The sequence below is a fragment of the Myotis nattereri genome (assembly GCF_964212035.1).
Source record: "Myotis nattereri genome assembly, chromosome: 3".
NCBI lineage: Eukaryota > Metazoa > Chordata > Mammalia > Chiroptera > Vespertilionidae > Myotis > Myotis nattereri.
The window spans coordinates 46,142,516-46,161,150 of NC_138077.1; the positions used below are offsets into that span (position 1 = coordinate 46,142,516).

Consider the following 18,635-nt stretch of genomic DNA (forward strand, 5'->3'; position numbering starts at 1 on the left):
TAATTGTCTTTGTGAAGGCTTTTGAAAGCCCAAACCTAAACTTTCAGACCCTGAAAGTGAAACCTACAGTCCTTAGAAAGTTTCACTGACCAACCCAGTTTCACTGACTGGCTGAGTGAAAAACAAACAGAACCAGCTATGAAAAATCAAGAGAAAGAAAACCTATCAGTTCCAAGAAACTTAGGTATTTTCGGTAATATACCTCCTGCAAGGAAATCTGAGGGTATAGGTGGTATCAGTTTCGTTTCCAGGAGAGATCTTTGAGCTCCTGTCTCCTAAGGAGAGAGGACAAGCCCCTCTGCCCAGCATCTGTGCTAAGGGCCTGGGTCTGAGGACCCTGAGGACCGAAAGGGAAATGAGGCAGAATCAAGGAGGTTCTTCTCAGATCCATTAGTTGTTTCACTCCTCCTCATTCTGTATTGGAATACTCAGTAAGCAGGTCTGTGTTAGTGAGCATATTCAGATCACAACATTTGTTAAGTCAGTGAGTCAGAAATGGCTCAAAGCAGAGCTAGTGAGCAGGGGAATGTAGCATCATGAAATAGAAAATGCTTTCAAGGTGGGGCAGGAGAACCGGCTGTTCCTTCCCTGTCACACATTAGCTGGGTGACCCTGAGCAGTCACCTCTTTTTTTCTGGGCCTCATTTCCCCTTTGAGTTCTGACATATTTGGCAGATCATCATTATGGTCAGAGGAGAAAAATGCATGCATTTTGTCTATAATTGTTTTGAAAAAGAAGACATTCGTGGAAAACCCTCTATGTTCATGGGAATCTGGGAATTGAAGAGTTTTTTTCCTTTAATCAAATCCAGGGCTTCCCACCCTCGGCTCTGTTAATGTCTTAGGCTGGATAATTCTTTGTTACAGTGGGCTCTCCTGTGCATTATAGGATGTTTTCCACCATCTCTGATTTCTACAAAGTAGATGCAGGTACCATCCACTTCCCTCTCCCTAGTTGTAACAATCTAAAATGTCTCCAGACATTGCTAATTGTTTGTTCTCTGGGGGCAAAATCTACTCCCTGTGGAGCCTGAGCCCTGAATTGCATTCCCAACAGAAACTGACAAATTCCTTAGAACAAGCATGTCATACTCAAAGGTAAAGGGCCAAATAAACAAGGTTTAGGTTTATGTGGGCCACAAAAAAAACAGAAGCTTTAATTTTCATAGAAATGTAGGTTTATTTTGATAGAGACATGCTGAACACAAAGGGCTAAAATAAATGAGTAATCATTAACATAAAATAATAGACATTTTAATAAAAATTAATATTTTTTCTTGAACATTAACTTACCAGACACTGAATAACTGCACAAATTAATAAGCTTAACACAAATAAACCTATTTTTCTTGTTCTCTGAAAGCAAAATATTTCCTGATGTGCACACTAAACAAGTCAGTCCAAGACTAATGACATGGCAAAATATTCCATTAGTCCAAGACTAATGACATGGCTGCTAAAATATTCGCTGCTAGTATTAGTGGAGAGAAATGGTGTGCCTGCATGTAAAGTCTATAAGGGAAATGAATGGAACAGGATTATAGTAATCAGTCATTAGCAAACATTATAGGTCGTTATTAATAATTATGTATAACAGGATATTATAAAAATTAAGTTACAAAATTTCTTTTTTTATTAAAACATATCTTACATACTGTTTTGGCTGGGCTGCAAAAATATACATTGTGGGCTACATGAGGCCCGTGGGCTGCGAGTTTGACATACTTGCTTAGAATAATATAGCTAAGGGTGAAGTTGGGAGGGTGTGGAAATCAGGCTAAGAGACTTCTCTCCGATTCTAAGGACCATGTTTCTGGGAGTTCAGAAATGTGAGAAGTGCATAGGGTCTGGAGGCAGGTAACTGGCATCTGTGTCCCTATATTATCATTGACAGGCTGTGTGATGTTCATCATACTGCTTAACCTTTCTGAGCCTCAGAGTCCCCATGAATCCAAAGAAAATAATGCTTCTCCTCCATCAACCTTCCTCCCATCCTCCCACCACCACTCACACAACCAAAAGTTTGTTAGGAAGACTGAAAGTGCAATATGTGAAAGTACTGTGAACTAAAACGCACAAACAAATAGCATGTTATCACTCTAAAGTGTTTATTTTTTTCCCTGGAAGAGCATAGAAAGGAACTTTATTTCTAGATCATTTTTCTGTCAAGAGCAGTAATGGTGACATTGAAGGTACCACCACGGCAGTAATGAAAACAAATAATGGAGAACATTCTCAGGGAACACTGCCACAGTGCCAGTTCCAAGACTTGATTTCTATTAGGCCATGAGTTAGCATTTTCCCAGTAATAATGAAAGGTCTCCTGAAAAAAAAAAGGCATCATGGTATTGGGCAATGGCAAGAATGTCCCATTTGGCTGTTCACATACCTGGCCGTTACTTGGTCCTACGCTGATTCTTTCTTCAACAAGGTTATCAACCCGGAAGATGCCTATGTGGCTCATGTCTTTCCCCATCGTAGAACTTCAGAACTGAGAGAGGCTTCTGCATGCTGCCTGGAGTCAAGGAGTTCTGCTTACAGCCACAGTCAGGCCTAGAGTAGGCAGCTCTCCCAATGCCTTAGGCCAAGCCAAATCAAGCTGGGTCCAGGGTTTGAACTAAATTCTCCAGTTGTGGGAAAGTTCACCCCTAGAGTAACATCCTAGCAAGCAGACTAGGTACCAGGTCAACAGGCTGGTGATTATCTGGGAAGCTTAATTAGCTCAGAAACAACCTAGAATTTAAGATCAACAACATTTGGGGTTCAAGGGACAGGTTCAAGTTATAAGGAATAATGGAATGCTTTGGTATATGGGCCATTTTTCTTATCCTTTGAGGGTGATATAGAATAGTGGCTAAGGCCTTCACTTCTGAGCCCTGAGCATGTACCATGGCTCTACTCCTTACTAGCTGTGTGAGCATGGGCACCCAGTGGGTGCTATATAAACATTAGCCCTACTATTCCATGTGTTACTTGATGTTGGCAGCAACCTCTGACAAGCTGTGTGACCTTCATCATACTGCTTAACCTCTCTGAGCCTCAGAGTCCACTTCACATTAGAGATGTGGCCTCTAAAGTTTAGATAAGTTCATCCCTACACAGCAACCCCATCCTCATTGCCCTGCTCTTCCTCTTAAGTTATTCTGTCTTCTGTCTCTGCTATCTAAATGTCATCAATCCCTTAAGTCTGATCAAATGTTAGCTCCTCTACAAATTCTGCCTCCAGAATGAAATTAATCTCAGCTTCCTCCAAGCTCTGTAGCATTTTGTTGGTATCTCTGTTGCACTATGGCACTCACCCGGGCCACAGTAGGCAATAAAAAAGACTGAGATAAGGACATGACACACTGCAGACTGTGATAAAGACCAGAGAGGAAGCACAGGCGAAGAACTCAGGAGAATCGAAGGAAGGAAGGTTTCCTCCTTGAAGCACTCATTTCCTGTTTCTCCCATCTGACAGTCATAATATGTCATGATAGTTTTTACAGCCCTCACGGCTTTCTAGCTCCAGACAAAGCTAACTCCATATATACGCTCTCCCTTCAGAGAAGAAGTATCTCAGGGAGCAGAACAGTTTGGATTCACCTCCACACGCCCACAGCACATGGTCAAAGGTTGCAAGTGCTTAAAAACTCCTATGGCACTGAACTGAGAAAAGCTTGCTGGCTGCCAATGTGAGACAGTGCTGAATGACGGTGGAGATGACAGTGATAACAGGGAGGTTAACTGAACCGAAACCTAGCAGTCACGAAGGGTGACATATGCACAGCGTTTCACTATGACTGAGTGAACAACAGGAGATCCACGAATCAGACTTAGAGATGCAGCCCACTCACTGGCAAACTGAAAAGAAACTGGAAAAGCCATAGGGGCGGGGACTATCTTATCAGTTTGAGCCTGAGCTATAGATTAATGTAGCAGTGGCATAAGAAATACTGCTTCCTTGATTGTTTAAAAAATGCAACTTTTAAATCCTTGAAAATATCTTTGAGTAATAAGATGGCAGTGGAGTAAGTGGATGTTGCATGGACACACTCCCAGAAAATATCTTTTATATTGCTCATTGAGGAAGGCATAGAACAGTGATGGCGAACCTATGATACGCGTGTCAGAGGTGACACGCGAACTCATTTTTTTGGTTGATTTTTCTTTGTTAAATGGCATTTAAATATATGAAATAAATATCAAAAATATAAGCCTTTGTTTTACCATGGTTGCAAATATCAAAAAATTTCCATATGTGACAAGGCACCAGAATTAAGTTAGGGTTTTTCAAAATGCTGACACGCCAAGCTCAAAAGGTTCACCATCACTGGCATAGAAGATATGCAGAGGTATCATAGGTAAGACAAATAATATCATCAGAGCAAGTTGAGTGCTATTAAATTTTATTGTAGTTCCCTTGTTCTACCTGCTGATTGTATATAGTTGGGATCATAATGATTCTGTATATTTTATAATATATTTATTTTTCGAATAAATAACAGATACATAAGGTACAAAGTTTGAAAGCATCAAAGTCAGCTTCTCTCCAGCTCTTGCCTCCCATATATCCTTGGAGAGGAGTCCTATGCCTACTGCTAAACATTTTTTGAGTGAGTTAATAGCCATTAATCCTTCAAGGTTCTCAGGAACCAAAAATTGTCTACAAGAATGAAAAATGTCCCTAATGTAACATCTCTGTGCTGATAAAATATATAATTATACTACCTCTATCTCAGTTACTTAACCAGAATGACACAGCATTCCCAAATGACAAAGGTAGTGGGAAGGACTCAACTAAGATGCAATACCTTAACAGGTTACTGTCCAAAAGATTTCCCTGAGATGTTCTCAGTACCCCACAGTGGTTCAAGAAGCTCAGAACTTGAAATCAGAGTCTGCATGCCTTTGGGTTGTAGTGACTAAGACATTAACCCCAGACCAATGTCCCTAAAGGCAGGCTCCTTCTTCTCAGATCAGGCCTGGCAGTCTTTCTCACCTTGTTCTGTCCTTGGGTGCTGGTCTAGGAGATGAGAAGAGTGGATGGTGGAACTCCAGTTCCAATGAAGCAGTTTAAAGAAAGTCATTTCCATAAAATGTAGTTCAAAAGAGAGAAAGCTTTTCTCTACTTACCTAAACTCTATACTCTTCAGACTCATTTCTCTACCCCACCCACTCCACACACACACAAGTGGGGGAGTGGATCCCAAGATTTTCCTTGGGATCTGGTGCTGTCTGCTGCCCATGGGTTTACACTGTCACAAATCCTGCCACTCTGAGCATGCGCTGCCTCCCCACCCCCCCCCCACCCCCACTTATTGTGGAATTTGCTACAGTTTGGAAGTTTATTTACCAGTAAAGTGAATTTCCCTCTCTTTCCTCCCAGTACCCATCTGATAAAGTTACAGAAGGCATCTCGGATTCACAACAGCCCCCACCATCCCCCCACTGAATAGCATGTCGTCTGGCAACAGGAGGCGTTTGATTATATTTGGATGGCATGCCTGCATCAACTCCAGTTGTCCCTGAATTGGAACTGATGGGCCTCATGTGCTTCATCCAACAGTTTGCCTTCACCCACTCCCCACTCTGAAATGAACCTTTCTCTGAGAAAACAAGAAACCTACGTGCCATCCTGGGTGAGAGATTAACAGGAGCTGCATCCCAGCATTGCATCCCAGACATGGCAGGCAAGAGCACACTCAGAGGGGTTTCCAACAGCAAGCCGCGCTTCAAGCTTCTCTGGAGAGACTCCCCGAACCAGAGGACACAAATGTTCTCCCCAGAGTACAATAGCCCCTCATCTTAGTTCACAGACATGGAGTTCTTACTGTGTGCAGTAGAGTGCCCCAAGCTACTGTTTCCTGTAGCAAGTCTCTATAAAAGCCCTCTCCCCATTTTGATGTATGTGCTCTGTTAGTCACTGCTGCAGGCAGAATAGTGACTCCCCAAGGATGTCCACATGCTAATCCTCAGAACCTGTGAATATATTATATCCTGTGGGGAGGGGGGAGTTTAGATTGCAGATGGAATTAAACTGGCTAATCAACTGACCTTAAAAAAAATAGAGATTAGCCATCTAGGTTACCCTGTGGCCCCAGTGTAATCACAAATGTCTGAAATAGAAAAAAGAGAAGCAGAAGAGTCAGAACCAGAGTGGTGGCATTGTGAGAAACGTGATCTGCCATTGTTGGCTTTGAAGATGGAGGAAGAGGGCATGAACCAAGGAATGTGGGCAGTCTCCACAATCTGGAAAAGGCATGAAAACAGATCTTTCCTAGAGATTCCTTGGTTTTAGGCCAATAGGACACATTTGAACTCTAACCTCGAGAACAAGCTGGTTTGGCTCAGTTCATGGAGCATCAACCTGTGGACTGAAGGGTCCCAGGTTTGATTCCAGTCAAGGGAATGTATCTCGGTTGCAGGCTCAATCCCTAGCTCTGGTCAGGGAGCGGGGAAGGAGGCAACCAATCGATATGTCTCTCTCACATTGATGTTTCTCTGTACTTTGCCTTCCACACTCTCTCTCTCTAAAAAACAAAACAAAACAAAAACAAGACAGACACTGTGGACTTGCCATATGCCAGGCCTGGTACCAGGGACTGAGGGAACATTCCCATGGTATGTGGTTTGTACCTTGTACCTATCCATCATCATCAGGGTCCAACCAGGGAAATGGAAGCCACTCTAAGTGTCACAGGAAATCTAATTCAGCTTATTGGCCACACAGGTGATTGAAATTGGGAAGCCAGTCCAACCATTAGCAATGGCAAGGGTTGCTACCAGGCTGAACTAGAGGGACAAAGAGAGAAGGTCACCAAGTGGAACCTAGTCCATGAAGGGCCTGTATAGTAGGAGCTGGAGCCATGAAGGGACAGAGCCCTGCTGTAGAAGCTGCCTGAGGAAGAAAGGGAAAGAGAGAGAGAGATACCCTCCTTCTCCCTTTCTCTTACCTTCCAATCTTCTGCCAGTGCCTCCTGTTGGCTGTTACCAGCTGGAAGACAGCTGACATAGGATCTTGGGATACACAGGGTCAGCCCTCCTACAGTACAGAACAGAACAGAGCTGGGGAAAAGCAGTGAATTGATTTGAGGAAGTGTGAGCCGAAGATCTGCAGATATCTCCTTTCTATATCAATCACCATGAATCTTGAAACTTGTTTACCCAATTGTTTTTTTACCATGGCTTTGAAGCCCTTTCCCAACTTCTCTGGCCTTATTTATAACGTTCTCCCCATTATTCACAGCACCCCCACCACCGTGGCCTTTGCTCTGTTCCCACCTTGACAGGCAAGTCCCATCTTGGGGCACTTGTATTTTTACTGGACTCTCCATCCCTTGCCTCTCCCCTCACTGATCACTTTTTTTTTTCATTCCAGTCTCAGATCCACTGTCATTTGCTCAGATAACCCTATCTCCCATCTAAAATAGGCCCTCTCACCCAGAGCCACCATCACATTCCCCTGTTTTATTTTCTTCAGAGAACCTGCTATTAGCTGAAATTATCTTCATTGTATGTTTGTTTATCATAACCTTCCTAGAACTCTAAGCTCCTTGAAGGTAGGGATCCTGTCTTGTTACTTGTTATATTATTGTAAAGTTGGTTAGATGTCCACCAAAATCTGTTTCTTCTTCTTGGAAACACAATAAGGCTCATTCCATATTCCTTTCTAGTTGGGTGTGACAGAGCTTTGCCTAATGGCACACGAGTGGAAATCTCTAGTGTTGCTTCCAGGCCTGGTTGTGAACACCTCTCATGCACACTGCTGCATGCTTTCTTCTTTCTGCCAGATGATGACAAGGCCCTCAGGGATGATAGAGGCACAAGACAAAAGGAACCTGGGCTCTTGAATGACTACATGAAGGAGAGTTGCCCCAGCAACCTACATACCTATCTTGCACTGTTATATGAATGAAAAATAAATATGTTTTGTGTTGAGTCATGATATTAGCCTACCCTAACTGAAACAATTCTCAGCCAAGAATTCCCAAATGCCTTGTCCATAATTGGCCCTCAATAGTTATTGAATGATTAAATATTAAGCTCTCAGTAATTATGCATTCAATGATGGGATATTTGTTTCTTATCCTCATTCTCCTACTAAGCTCCCTAAGGAAAGGGTTATATTAATCTCTGTGCTCTCATTGCCTTCCATTGACCCTAAACCTTCGTAGATTCAGTGGGTGTGTTTCATACTGAGTTTCCAGGCAGCATGAGGGAGACCGTGATTGACAAAGCATGGTCTAGAAGCGTGGGTCTAAGGAGGAGTTCGACATTGCTGTAAGTATCAATGTTTGTGCAACAATTTAGAGTTTACACAGGGATCTTCACCTGATCCTTATAAAAACTCTGAAAGGAAATTACTATTATGATTCCCATTTTACAGATGATGAATCTGAGTTCATAGAAGTTATTTTGCTCAAGATCTTTGTCAAGCAACAAAGCGGGAATTAATAAATTGTTTGAAAGTATTTATGGGGTGCCTATGCTGCCTTAGCTGCTGGCTCAAGCTGCTGCACCTAGTAGGGAACCCAAAGTTCTGAAGAAACTGAAGAAACTAGAATCATCTTTCAGAAGATAAAAGGGAGGCGCCACTTCTAGCCAAGGTCTGATAATGACTGAGAGAATTGCCTGTGTCATGCAGTCGAGTGTCTTAGTGCAAGTTTCTGGCTGGTCTGCCAGACTTGCCCAGAGGCATAGTCACCCCAGCAGTTCTCCCACTGGCCCAGGCTAACGGCCCCGGCGTTCTCAGTCTGCCCTTTTCCATACATTCTTTCCTCCTTCCCGAGCCAAGATTTCAGTAGATGATTTAGAGTGGGTTCCAGGCCATTTAGCTCAGTCAGAGATTTGGGTGAAAGTTTCCTCCCACCCATCCCAGGCCTCAGATAACCCATTGGTGTGTGACAGACTGTGTGAAGGAGGTGGAAGAAAGGCCATGGAGATTTCCAGACCCGGGATTGGAGCAAAAGTTTCTGCAGCTGCGGTATTTATCTACTCTATTCTGGCTGTACAAAGTGTATCAGCATTGGGTTGGTAGGAAAAGTTAGGACAAAAAGCCAGAGAAGAGGATGTAACTTGTCTAAATAGAAGCAGGAAAGTCTGCCCAGAGGGTCGCCTGCAGGCTGGGCTATTTGCCAAGGCAAAGAGGGTGAGTGCTGGTGTCCAAGAGGCAGGTGGATGAAGAGGAAGAGAAAGGTGAGATGGCCAGGTCTGCTGGGGCTCAGACTTTCCCAGCTGGACAGACGACACTGCCCTCCGCACTCAGGTGCCTCTCTCTGTAAATACTAAGTCCCGGCTGCTCTTACAGTGCAGGATGTCCCACATACCGTACCTCTGAGGCGGGGTGAAATACAAATATGCCTTTTCATAATAGCTTTACACCTGGGGCAGCAGAGAACTGGTTTATTACCTTGGTAAACAAAAGTCAGAATTCAAGAAGGTACAAACTTTGCCCAAGGCACTTCTGACTGTGCACCTTGTGTTTGTGAAATGAACTCGATATATATGATGTGAAGCAATGGAAGGCTGGGCTTTTTCTCTTTGCTCTCTCTCTCTTGTCTGATTTCCAAGGTTTAAAAAGTTTGTGTGGGGTTGGCGTGGACAAGGAATTTGCTTTGGCTCTGGTTTTTTCAAGTGTTTTGAAATCATGCTGTTAGTATGAAAAAAATATGTGAACCAATTTATATTGTTTTCCAGAGAGAGCGCACTTCTTGCCGCTTTCAGGGTGACACTAGGGTTTGTGGGTGGGAGACAGGGTAAACCAGTTCTGGAAACACATAAAGAAACAAGAATTTGCATTGGACTTAAAAGCAATAATAAAATATTTATCCAGTGTCTCTTTTGTGCCAAGGGCAGAACCATGAACTTTCATAAGCATTATTTCATTTAATTTTCACAACCACGAGGAGTGAGAATTGTTGATCAAAATGTCCATTTTAAAAGGGAGGAAACTATGGTTGCTAAAGAGATTCAAGCTCCAGTTTTCTAATCCCAACTTCAGGCTTTCCTGTACAGTCCTCCAACCTCTATATGGGGTCACAGACCATATCCCGTCAGGTCCCTTTGCTTGCCCCCCTGACAACCCCTATTTTTGTCTCATTCTCTGCCTGCACTTGGGGAGAGGACTGATCTCCATGCTTTGATGAAATTCTGCTTCAAGGATTTCCAACTTTTTAGCAGCCACCTGGTCATCTGGGCCATGCTCACCAACCAGCACCTCCATAGGTTTAAGTGCAAAGGATTCAAAATATGTGGATTACATTTCCCATCAAAATACACATAAGCATTAAAGCAAAGGCAAAGTGAGAACAACGGTGAAGTGAGAACACATATCACATTCTGTCTTCTCCATGAATGCCTCTGCCTTCTCCCAACCCCAGCCCAAATAAGTCAGATAAGCTTCAGCTTTTAAGCATCTCAACTTTTTGGGTTCTTTTCCCAAATTAGCCTTTGAACCTAAAGAATTTTGCCCATCTATGTTTGCATGTTCACTCCTCAAACGTTCAGGGGAGGTTTGCCTGATACACATCTCAAGCCAGTGAAATTTTAACTATTTCATCCACAGATTATTTCCCAAGCCATCTAAAATGAGAGTGAACTCATTAGGCTTATATTGAAAAGAAGTCTCTATTGATACATCAATTGGTACCTGTCTTCACAGATGAAGGATTCCTTGTAAGAACATACAAAACTGAGGCTAGAGAGAACAGGTGTCATTAAGGCATTGTCAACTCAGCAGTTTCAGGGTGCCAGAGCCATGGCTGCTTGCGCTTGGTAGGATTTCAAGGGAAACCACAGTCCTCCCCTCCCCCGACTCCCTTTCTATCACCAATCCCTAACATTTTTGCTTCTTTAATTGCAACTCCTTGAGGAATACCTTTGGCTTTATTGATTGAAAGCTTTTATAAAATTATGAAAATGCATATACTCATTGCAAGGAAACAGATTTCAGCTGTAAATGAATTAAACAGAATCCCTGTACTGGGGTCCTTTAGGGAGAAGAAATGGAGATCTTTGGGCTGTGAGACAAAGAGAAGCTTAATTTGGCAACTCTGCCCTAAAAACCCAGGCAAGCCTAATATTTTAGCTCTTAAATGAAGTTTAGAGAGCATCTAATTCAACCCCCTTTTCTTGTACAGAAAGAAACCGAGGCTCAAAGTGGAATAAGCAAGGCCAAGGCTTTCCTAGCTGGCCAGTGACAGCCCACCCACCCCATCCCAGCCCCCCCCCCCCCCAACCCCAATTCTCTGAACAGGGCTGGTGGCTCTCTCCATCCTTTCATAATGCAAGAGGGAATTAAATAAAGTAAAAACCTGGTCCCAAGTCCTGATCTGGATCCACTTACCCTGTTTTTGTTGTTGTTGTTGTTGTTGTTGTTTTTTAAATCACTGCCTATCAATACATGTCCTTAGATTAAGTCCACATTTGCCCAGAGAAAGAAGAGAAAGGAGAAGCCTGAAATACTTCTGAAACATTACTTAGAAATCTTATTAAAGATTAAGAGGTCTTAGTGTGTTCTTACATAATTAGGATTATAGACCAGATAAACAGAGCTTAAAAAGAAATGTATATTCTTTTCCTACTTTTAATTTAATTCTCATTAGCTTTTATTTTCCTAGTGGTGATTCTAAGTTGCTCTAGGTCCCTGCATTGGGAAGTGTAGTTAGTCATCCCATGATTGGGTCTTTATATGAAGTAACTGATAGAAAGTTAGACTAGTAGGGCTAGAAGGAAGCTTAGTTAGACTTTGGACCGTATTCCTTTGTTTACAGCTAAGTGTAATGGAGCTGAGAGAGGGTAAGTGATTTATTTCAGGTTATTCAACACATCAAGGACTCAACCATCAATTCTCCCACCCCCATGGAAAAAGGACCCTTCCATCTGACAATTACAAAGCAGCTCCCTTATAATATTTAGGTGTTTTTTATGAATAATTAATAGTCATGCCCACTCCAGGGAGCTGAACTCATTGCAGCCTGGGCCTTCTCTGTGAGGTATGGATTGTGAGTTATCTTTGCCGCCTTTTGCTTTGTGGGAAGACTGGTAGACAGAGAACAGGAAATTTTCCAAGATTCCAGTGATGAATCAGAGAAGACTCTGAGGCAACATGCTATTACTGGACGAGGAATCAGAAGACTTCAATTCCCTTTCTCACACTATTTCTTACCATGAACAAGATCTTGGGCAACTCGCTCCTCTTTCCGAGCCTCAGTTTCCCCATCCATGGAATGGCTTTGTCAGCCTCTAAGAACCTTTCAGCTTTCATGGCCTGTGGGTCTAGAAAACAAGGCTCAGAGCCCTTTCCTGCATAGAACGTGATTGTATGAAGCCAGAAATTGACTCCTGTGCAAAAAAATAATGTATTCAGTTTTATTTTTCCCACAGTTTCTTTTTCCTTAAGCAACTGTGACTGATATCACTTGTCTGCTTGCAAGGGCAAGCATGTAACCCAGCAAATAAACTAATAACAGACAAATAGCATTAGGAAAACTCAGAAAAAATTAGATATTTTTACTTTTTGAGGTATATAAGGAAAATAAATAATATTTATTGAACACTCACCACTAGTTATATATACTATTTTTACTTGAGATCTTTAATAAATTAGTATGTTCATTCCTTTTTATCAAAATAAAGCACTGAGGCTCAGAGATGAAATAATTTGCTTAGTATATGCAACTGTTAATCAGGAATGCCCAGATTTGAAGCTATGTTTCCTGGCTCCAAAGTCCACATTTTCCACAGTTTCAAGTTGCATCCATAGAATACAGACCTGTTGTATTTTAGCAATATTGTTTTTCCATAATGGACAGAAATGAAATATATCAGCATTTTATTTGGTTCCACAAAGAACAGCACCTTGTCTTCCTTGGGCATCAGCATTTGAACATCTCTGAAAATAGGCAAAGAATGTGGGACAATATCTGACTTTCCTCAATAATTTTGAGAGACGGTATACCTACATCTAGAAATATTCCAATCAGAGCTATTTATTAATATATGCACAGGTGTAAAGGCCAGCTGGCTGTTTCTTTGTTTAGAATTCTTGTTACTTTAAACATGTAGCAGGGTTTTGTCCTGGCTCCCTCCATAGTTATTCTATCCTGTAATCCTCCCAGGGACACAGGACAAGATTACAGTGAATTTGAAGAACCTATTTCTAATTCAGTCTCTCTTCAGTGGTTCTCAACCTTGGCTGCACATTAGAATCACCTGGGAATCTTTTAAAATCCTGATTTCTGGACCTCATCCTCCGGAAATTCTGTTTCTTTGTTACTAATGTTGTGGCCCCACCCCATAACAAAGAAACATAATTTCCCGAGGATGAGGCCCGGAAATCAGGATTTTAAAAAGATTCCCAGGTGATTCTAATGTGTAGTCAGGGTTGAGAACCACTGCTTAAGAGGGGCAGTGGTTCTCAACCTTCCTAATGCCGCAACCCTTTAATACAGTCCCTCATGTTGTGGTGACCCCCAACCATAAAATTATTTTCATTGCTACTTCATAACTGTAATTTTGCTACTGTTATGAATCGTAATGTAAATATCTGATATGTTATATGTGTTTTCCGATGGTCGCGACCCACAGGTTGAGAACCGCTGGTAGGGTCTCCTCAAAGTGGCGCATACACTGTCCCCAAACCTATGGAACATTTGGGACCAGATGCCACAAATTCATTCATGCAACATTTGTTGACAGCTTTAGATGCTTCCAGCACACTGCAAGGCTAGTGCTACTAAGACAAATATAAATTAGCCTTGATCTGGCTTTGGTCACATAACGTAGACCAGGTTTAGACTCCAGGAACAACCACAAGAGGCTGCCTGCCTCCAGAACCTAGAGCTAAAAGTCAAGTGATATGGCAAAGGGCCCTACATTTTCTGTTTGGGCTTTTACCACAGTGATAATTGCTGTGCCCTTTTATTCTCCTAGTAATTGCCAAAGAACAAAAAAACCAACACCACGTCCCCCTCCCCCCCCCCCCAAAAGCCCCAAAACAAAAAACAACAACAACAGAGAATGTTAAAGTTTAAAGTGACTCTAGAGACTTGGCTATCACTTCAATTCAAATCCCTAGAGATGAGGTTACTGAGGTTAGAGGGTGAAAGGATTGTCCAAGGTCACCCATAGAGTGTGGGGCAAGGCTGAGACAAAACCCAGGTTCATTTCCTTTCAATGCTGTTGTCTAATTGCCTAGATAGTGGTAAAGACATTAGAAAAAGAAGTCTCTTTTTTTAAAAGTGAAAAATTAGACCCAATAAGTAGATAGATCTGTACTTCTTCAAGCTACAGTGGCTCATGATTATATTGGACTGATTCTGTGGCTTTGTAAGAAAAACACCTTATGTTGCAACCACTATGGATGTCCTGAACACACCAGACCTTTTATTTTCTGCACATTATTTTCACTGGGTCTGGAATATCCTTTCCTTTTCTTCTTGTGGCAAATACTCTTTCAGAACCAATTTCATCATTTCCTCTGTAGAACTATAGTGGATTTGTTCCAGGTCAATTTAGGTAAGCTGGAACTATGTTTCCCAGACTCCCCTTTCCTGCAGAGTAGTGTTGGCCACAAGAGACATTTTTCACAATATTTGGAATATGGAAGTAAAGCCACTATGTTTTAAGATTTAGAGATTGGCGTGGGACATAGTGTGCTGTGGTGTCTTACCTTTGTTGTCCCTGATCTACCTGTTTTGGAGCCCTCAGCTCCTTTAGTTTCTACCGGATCTCCCCTTGCATTTTCTCTGAAGCCTTGACCAGCAAGGGGAATGCCTGCAGGTCACTAACACTCTGACTTGGGAGCAGTGAGAGTCAGAAATGGGCTTCAGTTTGGCCATGCCTATTTCCTTCCCAATTCCCTGCCCCTCTAACTCCAAGTCCAGCACCAAACTCTGAGGCAACAGTCTCACATAGACTAATTAGCTAATGCCTACAATTCTGAGGACTGAGCCCCAATGATGAATCTCTGATTTTATTTTTATTTTTATTTTTTACAGAGAGGAAGGGAGAGGGATAGAGAGTTAGAAACATCAATGAGAGGGGAAACATCGATCAGCTGCCTCCTGCACACTCCCCACTGGGGATATGCCTGCAACCAAGGTACATGCCCATGACCAGAATCGAACCTGGGACCCTTGAGTCCACACGCCGACGCTCTATCCACTGAGCCAAACCGGTTAGGGCCGAATCTCTGATTTTATATCCTATGTAGTGGTGGTGCTTCTTTGATGGAACCCTAACTGATCAGGAATCCTTTGTAACTCCCCAGCATTAATTATTTGTGGCCATATACTTCTGTTAAAGTGTGCAAAACACCTGTGCTGTATTTTAATGATTAATGTGCATGCTTACTTTGGGCCAGGCAGCACTCATTTGTGTTGTGATTATTTCCATTTCATAGACGAGACAACTGGGGACCAGAAAGGTTAACTGATTTTGTCCATGCTTTCACAACTAGGAAGGGAAAAACCAGGATTCAAAACCAGGCAGCCTGGTCCAGAGCCAGCACTCTGGTCCTCCCTGCAATGAGTTCTCCAAAGAGCAGGTCTCATCTGTGACCAAATCCTGGCACTAGAATGAATGAATGAATGATTCATCTGTTTCATCTGAGAAGAAAATGAGTTTTCTACAAAGTTGATGAAGGGTTGATGAAGCTTTGGTACCTAGGATCCTATTGTCTCTTGCTTGCCATTCTTCCAGGACTGCAAGGTGAGATTATAAATAGTCCATAGTCAAGGCCTTGATAGTGGACAAGAGACCTGCTTGCTCACCAAGTATGCATCACCTGAAAGCCATCAGCATCCTCTCTGAGAGCAATAAACACTATGATGCAGCACCACAGGATGAGCCTGCTTTTCTCCCCGGCCCAGCTGATACCCCACCCTGGTTCAAGTCCTCTCTATCCCATGAGTCTCTCTGAATTTAGGGGTTGAGCCTGGCTGGGAGGGCAGAATTCCCACACAGGTGCCAGGCATGCAATTAGTGTTTAACATTTCACTTTTTATATGTAACAATGAAATGTGATCTCAAACTTTCCTTTTATATGTCATAAATATAAACTTGAACTCATTTAATTTTTAATTTGGTTGCCATTTTTTAGATATCAAATTAGAATAAAAATTCAAGTTTGGATTTCAAACCAGAGTATCTTGGGCATAGAGTCTGGTGTTCAATGTGAAGTTGGGTGTTTTTTATTCCATTATCTAGAGGGATATAGGGGAATTTATGGCTTCTATCTTGTTTGTGACACACACACACACACACACACACACACACACACACACAAAGAAAGAAAAATTGAAAAAGAAATTAAAATCTGTAGAAAAAAATGGAAAGAAACAAAAATTAATTGCTACACTGTTAGTTCAATTGCCTTTATTGCTCTTCTAGGGCATGGGAGGAGGCAGGTAAAGATCTAGAATCTGTGCAACTTGAAGAGTTCCACTATCCCCACAAGAGGAAAAAAACCTTATGACATCCAATGCCTCATGAATGTCCGTATTGATATTATGTACATGTTCCACATGAACCAAACCACAAGACATGTTTATAATATTTGAATTCAGGGCTTGCATTCAGGACCAGACTTGGGGGGGACCTCTGAATTGATCTAGTCCAACTTTTCATTTTACAAATGAGGAAAGTGAGGCTCTGAGAAAATATATCCTCCTCCAATTCTCCCCTTATAATAGCCAACTTGAAAAGAAGCCCAGCGTAAATGTGCCCCAGAAACAACCTTTGTCAATGTATTGGTTTATATTCTTCCATTTCTCTTTTTTTAAAAATGTTATTATATGGCATGTTCTATTTAATAAAACTTTTTTGGTAATACTAAATACTCCTCCATGAGATGTTTTTAATGGCTGTCTAATTATTTCATTCATTGGTATATCCATTCAACCCATTTCTTACTGTTGGACATTTTGGTAACTCCTCTTTCCCCGCCCCTCCCCCATCACAAATAATAGTGAGATGAATGTCTCTGGGTCTCTGATTATTCCTGGATTAAATTCTTAAATGGAACTGGTAGAACTAAGGAAATGACACTTTTAAAATTTGACATATATATTTCCAAGTCATGCTTCAGAAAACTTAGGTCTATTTACACTCCTAGCCACAGTGTAGTATATGGGTACTTGTTAATCTATTACATTTTGCTTATAATTTTCTGGAATTCCAAAGACCTTTAGAAATCATTTTAATTACTGTTGTATAGGTATTCACTATTTCCTACTTTGTATTTATAAAAATTATAAAACGAGGGGATTCTACAAAAAATAAAGGACAGTTCTATTTTACATTGTTTGGATTTTAGTCTTAATAAACATGAGTTTTCTCAGAATTATAAGTATTTACAGACAAGTTAGCATTCTTTTACATAAGTATTTCTATAAAATACCATAATGTGCATACTTGAACTTTTAAAACTAAAAAATGTCTTTAAAGCACTTTTATGACCCAAAGTATAGATATCCTGTGGTTTGGTGATCCAGATCTCTATTTTTGAGAATTTGAGTTGTTTTCAATTTGATTGCAATGAACAGGTAGAAAGTATGAAGGCTTTTCTTGTTCCTGCTATGTGTTAGTATCTTACACTGAACTGAGCTTTGGGCACTACTGGGAACAAAAATAGCCTCCATTATTGCTTCTGGATGCCAATTTTTGCAAACATTTTTATTTTTATATGAATTAACACTTTATTTTTTTTTAAATCTCTATTTTTGTAGTTTACTGTAAAACTGGAGATATTTAAAATATAGTTATATATTTATTTATATATACATTATAAGCTTTTTTATTATACATTCTACATCTAATATATGTAGAAAGTTATGGAATGAAAATTTTAAAAAGAAAATTAAAGTAACATGTAATATATGCAAAAATAAAGCTGTTATTATAACAATACTAATATCTTTCCAACCTTTTTACCATGGCAATATATACATATTGTTCATAATGTTTTTGTAACCCACTATGATATATTGTGAACATGTTGTCATGTCAATACGCCAACAAGCGCATACTTCAAACAGCACCCTTGTATGTGCCAGGCACAGTGAGATACAGTTATGAGCAAAACATGACCTGGTTCTCAGGGAGCTTACAAGCCAAACTGGGGAGAGTGGGAGAGATCATACGCTCCCTAAACCCAGGTCTAGCATTATTTCTCCTGATTTATCCTTATAACTAGGTAAAGCTTGACTCCTTGGCATTCATTTTTGTCTTTGTTTGTTTGTTACAATATCAACAATTTTAAACCAGTTTTCTTAAACGTGTCTTTAGTTTTAATCCATAAACATTCAAGAGTCTTAGCCATATCACCGCCTATATTCAGTGAGCCTCTGTGTGGCACACTTACTAAAAGTTGTGGAAGCAAATCTTTCCCATAGCAGCTGCTGCCAGGGGTACCACGAGTAGAAATGGATCCTGGCTTTTGGGAATACAGCCTTCCTTGTGCTGCAGCATCCGTGTAGCAAGAGGGGACTCTCCCAGTTTCACAGAGGGCTATCTGCTCCTTAACACTCACTGTGACCCATGCAGACTTCTGTGAGGTGGGTTGAGCTCTCCAGAAGGAGAAAATGAGGTAAGTGATGTGACTGGGCCCAGATTAGTAGGGTCAGGATGAAGCCCAGGCCTTATGATGGCAG

The 18,635-nt window shown here is 41.3% G+C and overlaps 1 long non-coding RNA gene across 4 annotated transcripts in view; it reads left to right on the forward strand.

The window, feature by feature from the left end:
- Positions 1-7,927, forward strand: part of LOC308516178 — a 39,899-nt gene extending 31,972 nt beyond the window's left edge. For all 4 annotated transcript variants that reach the window (XR_013995716.1, XR_013995717.1, XR_013995718.1 and 1 more), the window contains one exon: positions 5,369-7,927. This is a non-coding gene — a long non-coding RNA (uncharacterized lncRNA). The remainder of the gene's footprint in view (positions 1-5,368) is intronic.
- Positions 7,928-18,635: the final 10,708 nt, after the last annotated feature.